Source organism: Branchiostoma floridae, chromosome 11 (assembly GCF_000003815.2).
Source record: "Branchiostoma floridae strain S238N-H82 chromosome 11, Bfl_VNyyK, whole genome shotgun sequence".
Classification (NCBI taxonomy): Eukaryota; Metazoa; Chordata; class Leptocardii; order Amphioxiformes; family Branchiostomatidae; genus Branchiostoma; species Branchiostoma floridae.
The window spans coordinates 9,655,388-9,664,927 of NC_049989.1; the positions used below are offsets into that span (position 1 = coordinate 9,655,388).

General features: G+C 42.1%; 1 long non-coding RNA gene across 2 annotated transcripts; it reads right to left on the reverse strand.

Annotated features, from left to right (window-relative positions):
* Positions 1-695: 695 nt before the first annotated feature.
* Positions 696-6,878, reverse strand: LOC118426034. Of its 2 annotated transcripts, XR_004832354.1 has the most exons (4): positions 6,477-6,876; positions 5,561-5,737; positions 4,617-4,887; positions 696-2,053 (listed from the first exon to the last, which is right to left on the reverse strand). It is a non-coding gene; the product is annotated as an uncharacterized LOC118426034 (long non-coding RNA). The 2 variants fall into 2 exon arrangements; XR_004832353.1 differs by having other exon boundaries at positions 4,617-5,737; positions 6,477-6,878.
* Between the last annotated feature and the right edge of the window lie 2,662 nt (positions 6,879-9,540).

A 9,540-nucleotide genomic window follows, 5' to 3' on the forward strand; every position in this document is an offset into this window, starting at 1 on the left:
GGACAACTCAAGAAGGGAACAACGGATGTGCATGATTTTTAGTATGCAGGTTCCTTAGACAATGTTGTACAAAATGAAATACCAGTTTTGAAAAATAGGATTAAATTTGCATAATTAATGAGAGTATTCTGTCAAATGATTTTTTTCTATGTACATTGTACTTCTTGTCCTGGACATGATATGGTCTTGTCATTTGGGTAGTAGATAGCTGTTAGGGTCATAACATGACAAAGCGAGGCAACTTTCAGCCCCCTAACATTTAATTTTGGCACTGCAGGGGCGTTTTTGTCAAGACATTCCAAAAAGGATATCTGCAGAGAGGAACGACAGATCGCCATCATTTTAGGCACCCAGGTAGCTAAGGCAACGATGTTCCTAATGATATGCATGTTATGCAAATAAGGACATTATTTGTATAATCAATATAAATTGTACACGTCTATCATTTTCATTAACTGGCCTTAAAAAATACAATGCAAGTAAACTATTATAGGTCTTATCATAAGCAGATACCAAATATGCAAATGAGAAGCTAGTTTGCATAATACCTGCAAAAATGCTTGCTTACTTAGGAAGTTATATAATTGTTTTCTTTAGGTAAACTACGATAAATATAACATGTAATTCAAATGATTAGATATTGACGTAATCTGCATAATTAAGTCGTGACTGGTGAAACATGAACAGATACCAAACATGTTTTGTATGATTATTGCAAACATGGCAAAAAAAGGGATTCATTGTAAATGTTTTACTTGTGACATGTTTAAGCCTATCAATTATAAACTTCATCATGCATAAATTATGTAAATGCATTTGCATAAAATCTACAAAAACTTTAAATATTTCATGGAGGGATGGGGTCGTGGGGCATTATCAGAAACAACATTAGCATGCACCTGCATGTTCCCAAAGAGTAGACTCAAAATCTTCATGGCACATCTGTGCTGATACCAGTGAGACAATGAGGCTCGTGTATGATATATACATTTTATCACAGATGAATTGATGATTTGTCTTTTACCTTCTCAATAAAATACAGCCGCAATACAATAAATAATGCAATAAATAAATAGAATTGATTGTTTTCTTGAAACTAAGAAAATAACATACATAATGCAAAAACAAACTGCATTGCTACACTACTACACTTCTCTTTCTTCCTTCATGTCTCAGAGATGTAAATCCACTAAAAATGCAAGTTTTGGACAGTCACACAATATGAAAGTGGTCTCATTTGTATATGGCATACATACATACTACATGTACGTAACTCAAGCTAAAAGCATTGTTTTTGTGCTAACGTTATACCTGTATCAATCACAAAATCTTTTCTTTTACAAAATGTTTCTAGGTTTTACACTTCTATATCTGAACTTGTACATATCTTGCTATCTGACATTATCATAAAAATGCATTTGCTACCATTCATAAAGACCCAGTTTGCATATAAAACTTCTCAGTGAAATTTTGAAAAGAAACTATAACAATGAAAGTGTTTTGATAAGCTGACAGAATCTTGATAATTTAGCAATACACAACTGAACACAGTCTTGATATGTCATTGGTAAATTACATATACAATTGTTACAAATACAAGTACAGATTTTGGAAACAGATGTTTCAGGTAGCACCCTCTTACTTTTCCCCAATGACACTAAACAAGGACCAACATATCCCTTTATCACTCTCTATCCCCCTCTATTTTAACATCTGCTGATATCTAGCAAGTAGTTTTTGTCAGTAACATATCATAAAGAAACTTTGGTGATACATTTCTTCTGTACATTGTATGCATACCTACTATGACCTGCTTACCAGTACATACCATACCTGTAGGACAGGATTTCGTTGGTAGATATGTACATCATCAACAGTGAGTCACTACCTCAAGACTTCAACATACACGAAACGTATATGTGCTCACTATGAATACCATTCATATAGTGTTATATGTATCACTATATCACAAGCATCAGGTCCTCGTGGTTTAACACTATGGCTTGTACATACATGTACCTTGTCTGCTAGCAGCACTGGCATTTATCTGTAACTGAAAATCAAGAGAATATGAGATTATTAGCAATAGGATGATAGTGTATTAATGTCACAAAAAGGTCTTCAGAGCATCATGTAATGTGACCTTATTCTACTGTTAACATGCAACATAACTTATTCAGTCACTAGTAGTATGGCACTTCATCACAACATCAGCACTCCACACCTTGTACAACGCCATCTTTCTACCACACATAACTTATGCCTGCACGGCATGGGACACTGCTCCAGACCAGGACCTACAGAAGCTACAAACCATGCAAAATCGGGCGGGAAAACTAATTCTGAAGGCTCCACACAGGACCCCATCAACCGAAGTACACTCTAGGCTGGGCTGGAAGGACATTAAAGCCCCGGTCACAAAGCGCGTACGATTCCTTGCGATTCCTTCCGATGCGCAGGATAGGCGCAGTGCGTCGTAAGTCGGGGGAGAATCGGAAGCAATGGTTTAAGTATATAAAGCCGTGGTCACAAAGCGCGTAGTGCATCGTACGATGAGGTCATAAGAGCGTGCCTGCGTCAATCGCAGTGAATCATAGTAAATCGGGGAGCGTCGTATGGCGAAAAATAGAGCTGAAATTGATTTTGAACATGTTCAAAATTTCGATATCGTCGTAAGACTTTATTTGCCCCCACAGCAGACTTCATTACGGCAATTTTTGTCTATTGATGAGGTTATAGATTTATGAATTGTTAGCATGTTGTGATGGTTTCAGTTTTCCCTGATATTGTGGATATTGACGAAAAGGGAAAATATATCAGTCGCAACTGCCACAGTCGCAACCAGACGCAACCAGAGAACAGCGCGCCCCACACAGGTGATGCACACAATTGTTTGATTGCTTCATGCACGTGAGTTTATAATTAGATCAAATCTAAGCTCTCGTCGGTCTTGGATCAGTTTACCATAATCGTAATAACCATGGGGACAACTCGAACATAGAAGGCAGGCTCTATGAGTCGGAAATATATATGATATAATACTTATGACATGAGTTTTGTATGATGGCATCTTTTTGTTGATAGCATATCATAATACGATCTTCAAAAGAGCCTGACACGGAGAGCCGGCAAGCAGGCCGAGATAATCGTACCAGTACTCACCCTTGATTTGAACTTTTCTTGTAATGCTCTTGTTGTCATGGTCTCTTTTAATTTATTTTTACAGTTAAATATATTATGGGAAGGTATTCAACAGCTAAGTCCACATTTTGTTGGTTAAAGAAGCACGAAAGCGGCCAGACGGCTATTCAAAAGAAACACAAGTGAAAAATCGTAAGACGCTGGAAAAATTTTGAACACCATCCGATGCGTTGCGATGGCTGATTTTGCTTACGATTTTGCTGCGATTTACTGCGCTCATCGTGCGATATGCGGAATATACCATCGCAAGAAATCGTACGCGCTTTGTGACCGGGGCTTAAGGCAACACATCAATACTACAATGCCGTACTCGTCTACAAAGTTCTGAACAGCAAACTCCCACCCTACATGCGCCAGATGTTTGTCTATTGCCGAGACCAAAGCACAAGAACAACCAGGCAAAGCACAAGTAATCAACTTGCTGTCCCTAAACCCCACCGAGAAACCTTCAGGAGAGCCATCGCCTACCGTGGACCCACCATCTGGAACAGTCTACCACCGGACATATGCACAGCCCCAACTCTGGCTTCCTTTAAGAGACTCTTAAAGTAATGGGAACGGCCAAATGAACGTTCGAACGGACTCGAATGATGTAGCAGTTTCTATCATGTATTTTGTATGTATGTAAATGTAAATTGTGTATATAGACGTATAGGACTTATAAGGACTCAAAACGATGTAACTTTATCTCTAGTTATATATTCTGTCTGACCCTTGCCTCTTCTCTCATGACCTCAATGAAAAGCGGCCTGCAGGCCGATTTGAGCTTTCATGAATAAATAAAGGTTCAAACAAACAAACAAACAAAGTCCATGACAGTTGGTAGAAAAAACTACTGAAAAGAAAGATAACAGTACATGTACTTTGAAAGTAAAGTAAAGTATTCTTGACGAAAGTCATCATCCCTAATCAAGAATATGCATGATTTCTTTGAAAGTTTGATGAAATTTGCCGATAATACCCAGGCAGAAAATTGTCCCAGGTCACGTACTTAGATGATCTTATATGGGTAGAATATATAAGCCTCTACCAGGCTTTGCAGATTGCAGACTGACTTCTCTGGCTGGCCGACTCCCCTAGCATACTATTGGTTCTATTATTTGTTGAATTTTTAATATTTGACCAGCAATCCACGGAGTCTGGAAGTGGCTAAGACTACATTAGTCCTGGAGTACAAAGTCACAATAAATCAGACAAAAGTCTAGACTTATACATGGAGACACCACGCATGCAGACAAACATAAACAAGGCAGGGAGTAGACTAACTGTGTTCCTCTCTGTACTGTGTCACTCAGGTACATTGTCACAAAAAAAAGGACATGTACATGTAAATGTCAGAAATCTTTCAAAAACCTTTTGCCACAATGGAATGGCCATCCAGGTATTTCACAAAGGATAAACAAAAATACACCCACCACATAGTACAGTTTCCACCTATACTGTTTGTCCTGGCCCAAGCTGTCACCCCATGGATCCATTTGGCTCCGATAGGCCCTCCTGTCGGTCCCGCTGCTCGTTGGCCCCTCCCGTTGGTCTCAAGGATCTGGCTATCCCTCTTGTCCATCCCGAGGCCTGGACAACCCTTCCTGTTGGCCCCGTGGCTCTAGGTACCTCTCCTGTCTGCCCCTGCTGGGAGCGACAGCAGAGGGAGCCATGGGGCCATTGGACAGCAGAGAAAAAAGGGGACTATTATAATTGTTTTTACTCTCTTATTAAATGGTATCCTAACATTAGTAACAGAGTACATTCAATCTGCATAGGTGCATTTGCTCTCTTTAGCTTTTTTACTTTTTTAGGGCCATTCAATTTACACAGGTGCATTTACTATCTTACGAAGCATACTTAACGAAGGTGCATGTGCTTAACGAAGGTGCATGTGCTCGACAGAGGTGCATGTGCTGGACAAAGGTGCGTATGCTGGACAAACGTGCATGTGCTTGGCAGGTGCATGTGCTTTGCAGGTGCATGTGCTTGGCGGGTGCTTGTGCTTTGCAGGTGCATGTGCTTGGCAGGTGCATGTGCTTGGCAGGTGCATGTGCTTGGCAGGTGCACGTGCTTGGCAGGTGCACGTGCTTGGCAGGTGCATGTGCTTGGCAGGTGCATGTGCTTGGCAGGTGCATGTGCTTGACACTGACAGGTGCATGTGCTTTTACTCTCTCAAGGTGCATTTACTTTAAAGAGGTGATTTACTTTACAAAAGTACATTTACTCTCTTCAAGTGAATTTACTTTATAAAGGTACATTTACCCTCTTAAGATGCAAGGGTGAAGTTACATATGTACCTTCAATGCAAAGATAGCTTGCATCGTTAGAAAATAGCTGCCTAGAAATCCACTAAAGATCCAGTTAAAACTTTTACCTGTTGGCCCACGGCTCCGGTAGGCCCTCCTATCGGGCCTGTCACCCCTCCAGGCTACCGTTCGGAACCGCTGCTCGTTGGTCTCAAGGATCTGGCTATCCCTCTTGTCCATCCCGAGGCCTGGACCACCCTTCCTGTTGGCCCCGTGGCTCTAGGTACCTCTCTTGTCTGCCCCTGCTGGGAGCGACAGCAGAGGGAGCCATGGGGCCATTGGACAGCAGAGAAAAAAGGGGACTATTATAATTGTTTTTACTCTCTTATGAAATGGTATCCTAACAGAGTACATTCAATCTGCAAAGGTGCATTTGCTCTCTTTAGCTTTTTTACTTTTTTAGTGCCATTCAATTTACACAGGTGCATTTACTATCTTATGAAGCTTACTTAACGAAGGTGCATGTGCTTAACGAAGGTGCATGTGCTCGACAGAGGTGCATGTGCTGGACAAAGGTGCGTATGCTGGACAAACGTGCATGTGCTTGGCAGGTGCATGTGCTTGGCAGGTGCATGTGCTTGGCAGGTGCATGTGCTTGGCAGGTGCATGTGCTTGGCAGGTGCATGTGCTTGGCAGGTGCATGTGCTTGGCAGGTGCATGTGCTTGGCAGGTGCATGTGCTTGGCAGGTGCACGTGCTTGGCAGGTGCACGTGCTTGGCAGGTGCATGTGCTTGGCAGGTGCATGTGCTTGACACTGACAGGTGCATGTGCTTTTACTCTCTCAAGCTGCATTTACTTTAAAGAGGTGATTTACTTCACAAAAGTACATTTACTCTCTTCAAGTGAATTTACTTTATAAAGGTACATTTACACTCTTAAGATGCAACGGTGGAAGTTACATATGTACCTTCAATGCAAAGATAGCTTGCATCGTTGGAAAATAGCGGCCTAGAAATCCACTAAAGATCCAGTTAAAACTTTTACCTGTTGGCCCACGGCTCCGGTAGGCCCTGCTATCGGGCCTGTCACCCCTCCAGGCTGCTGTCGGAACCGCTGCTCGTTGGTCTCAAGGATCTGGCTATCCCTCTTGTCCATCCCGAGGTCTGGACAACCCTTCCTGTTGGCCCCGTGGCTCTAGGTACCTCTCTTGTCTGCCCCCGCTGGGAGCGACAGCAGAGGGAGCCATGGGGCCATTGGACAGCAGAGAAAAAAGGGGACTATCATAATTGTTTTTACTCTCTTATCAAAGGGTATCTTAACTGAGTACATTCAATCTACATAGGTGCATTTGCATGTGCTTGGCAGGTGCATGTGCTTGGCGGGTGCATGTGCTTGGCAGGTGCATGTGCTTGGCAGGTGCATGTGCTTGGCAGGTGCATGTGCTTGGCAGGTGCATGTGCTTGGCAGGTGCATGTGCTTGGCAGGTGCACGTGCTTGGCAGGTGCATGTGCTTGGCAGGTGCATGTGCTTGACACTGACAGGTGCATGTGCTGGACAAAGTTGCATGTGCTGGACAGGTGCATGTGCTAGACAGGTGCATGTGCTGGACAGGTGCATGTGCTGGACAAAGGTGCATGTGCTGGACAGGTGCATGTGCTGGACAGGTGCATGTGCTGGACAGGTGCATGTGCTGGACAGGTGCATGTGCTGGACAAGTGCATGTGCTGGACAGTGGTGCATGTGCTGGGCAGGTGCATGTGCTTGGCAGGTGCATGTGCTTGGCAGGTGCATGTGCTCGAAACCGTGCATTTTCTCTCTCAAGGTGCATTTACTTTATTAATGCAAGCTAGACTAAACACACACCTGTGCCTGTCAGAGAAAATGAGCAATTATGAATACAAGCCAGACTAAACGCACCTGTGCCTGTCAGAGAGAAGGAGTAATTATTAATGCAAGCTAGACTAAACACACCTGTGCCTGTCAGAGAGAATGAGTAATTATTAATGCAAGCTAGACTAAACACACCTGTGCCTGTCAGAGAAAATGAGCAATTATTAATACAAGCTAGACTAAACACACCTGTGCCTGTCAGAGAGAAGGAGTTATTAATACAAGCTAGACTAAACACACACCTGTGCCTGTCAGAGAGAAGGAGTAATTATTAATACAAGCTAGACTAAACACACACCTGTGCCTGTCAGAGAAAATGAGCAATTATAATACAAGCTAGACTAAACGCACCTGTGCCTGTCAGAGAGAAGGAGTTATTAATACAAGCTAGACTAAACACACACCTGTGCCTGTCAGAGAGAAGGAGTAATTATTAATACAAGCTAGACTAAACACACACCTGTGCCTGTCAGAGAGAAGGAGTAATTATTAATGCAAGCTAGACTAAACACACACCTGTGCCTGTCAGAGAGAAGGAATTATTAATACAAGCTAGACTAAACACACACCTGTGCCTGTCAGAGAGAAGGAGTAATTATTAATACAAGCTAGACTAAACACACCTGTGCCTGTCAGAGAGGAGTAATTATTGATGCAAGCTAGACTAAACACACACCTGTGCCTGTCAGAGAGAAGGAGTTATTAATACAAGCTAGACTAAACACACACCTGTGCCTGTCAGAGAGAAGGAGTTATTAATACAAGCTAGACTAAACACACACCTGTGCCTGTCAGAGAAAATGAGCAATTATTGATACAAGCTAGACTAAACACACCTGTGCCTGTCAGAGAGAAGGAGTAATTATTAATGCAAGCTAGACTAAACACACCTGTGCCTGTCAGAGAGAAGGAGTTATTAATACAAGCTAGACTAAACACACACCTGTGCCTGTCAGAGAAAATGAGCAATTATTGATACAAGCTAGACTAAACACACCTGTGCCTGTCAGAGAGAAGGAGTAATTATTAATGCAAGCTAGACTAAACACACCTGTGCCTGTCAGAGAGAAGGAGTTATTAATACAAGCTAGACTAAACACACACCTGTGCCTGTCAGAGAGAAGGAGTTATTAATACAAGCTAGACTAAACACACACCTGTGCCTGTCAGAGAGAAGGAGTAATTATTAATGCAAGCTAGACTAAACACACACCTGTGCCTGTCAGAGAGAAGGAGTTATCAATACAAGCTAGACTAAACACACACCTGTGCCTGTCAGAGAGAAGGAGTAATTATTAATACAAGCTAGACTAAACACACGTTCTGCACTGGTCTAGAGCAAGGAAGTTATTAATACAAGCTAGACTAAACACACACCTGTGCCTGTCAGAGAGAAGGAGTAATTATTAATACAAGCTAGACTAAACACACCTGTGCCTGTCAGAGAGAAGGAGTTATTAATACAAGCTAGACTAAACACACACCTGTGCCTGTCAGAGAGAAGGAGTAATTATTAATACAAGCTAGACTAAACACACACCTGTGCCTGTCATAGAGAAGGAGTTATTAATACAAGCTAGACTAAACACACACCTGTGCCTGTCAGAGAGAAGGAGTTATTAATACAAGCTAGACTAAACACACCTGTGCCTGTCAGAGAAAATGAGCAATTATTGATACAAGCTAGACTAAACACACCTGTGCCTGTCAGAGAGAAGGAGTAATTATTAATGCAAGCTAGACTAAACACACACCTGTGCCTGTCAGAGAGAAGGAGTTATTAATACAAGCTAGACTAAACACACACCTGTGCCTGTCAGAGAAAATGAGCAATTATTGATACAAGCTAGACTAAACACACCTGTGCCTGTCAGAGAGAAGGAGTAATTATTAATGCAAGCTAGACTAAACACACCTGTGCCTGTCAGAGAGAAGGAGTTATTAATACAAGCTAGACTAAACACACACCTGTGCCTGTCAGAGAGAAGGAGTAATTATTAATGCAAGCTAGACTAAACACACACCTGTGCCTGTCAGAGAAAATGAGCAATTATAATACAAGCTAGACTAAACACACCTGTGCCTGTCAGAGGGAAAGAGCAATTATTAATACAAGCTAGACTAAACACACACTTGTGTCAGTCAGAGAGAAAATATCAATCAATCAATCAATCATTCGCATGCATCATATGTTGATGCGTGGCGGCTACAGACAGTT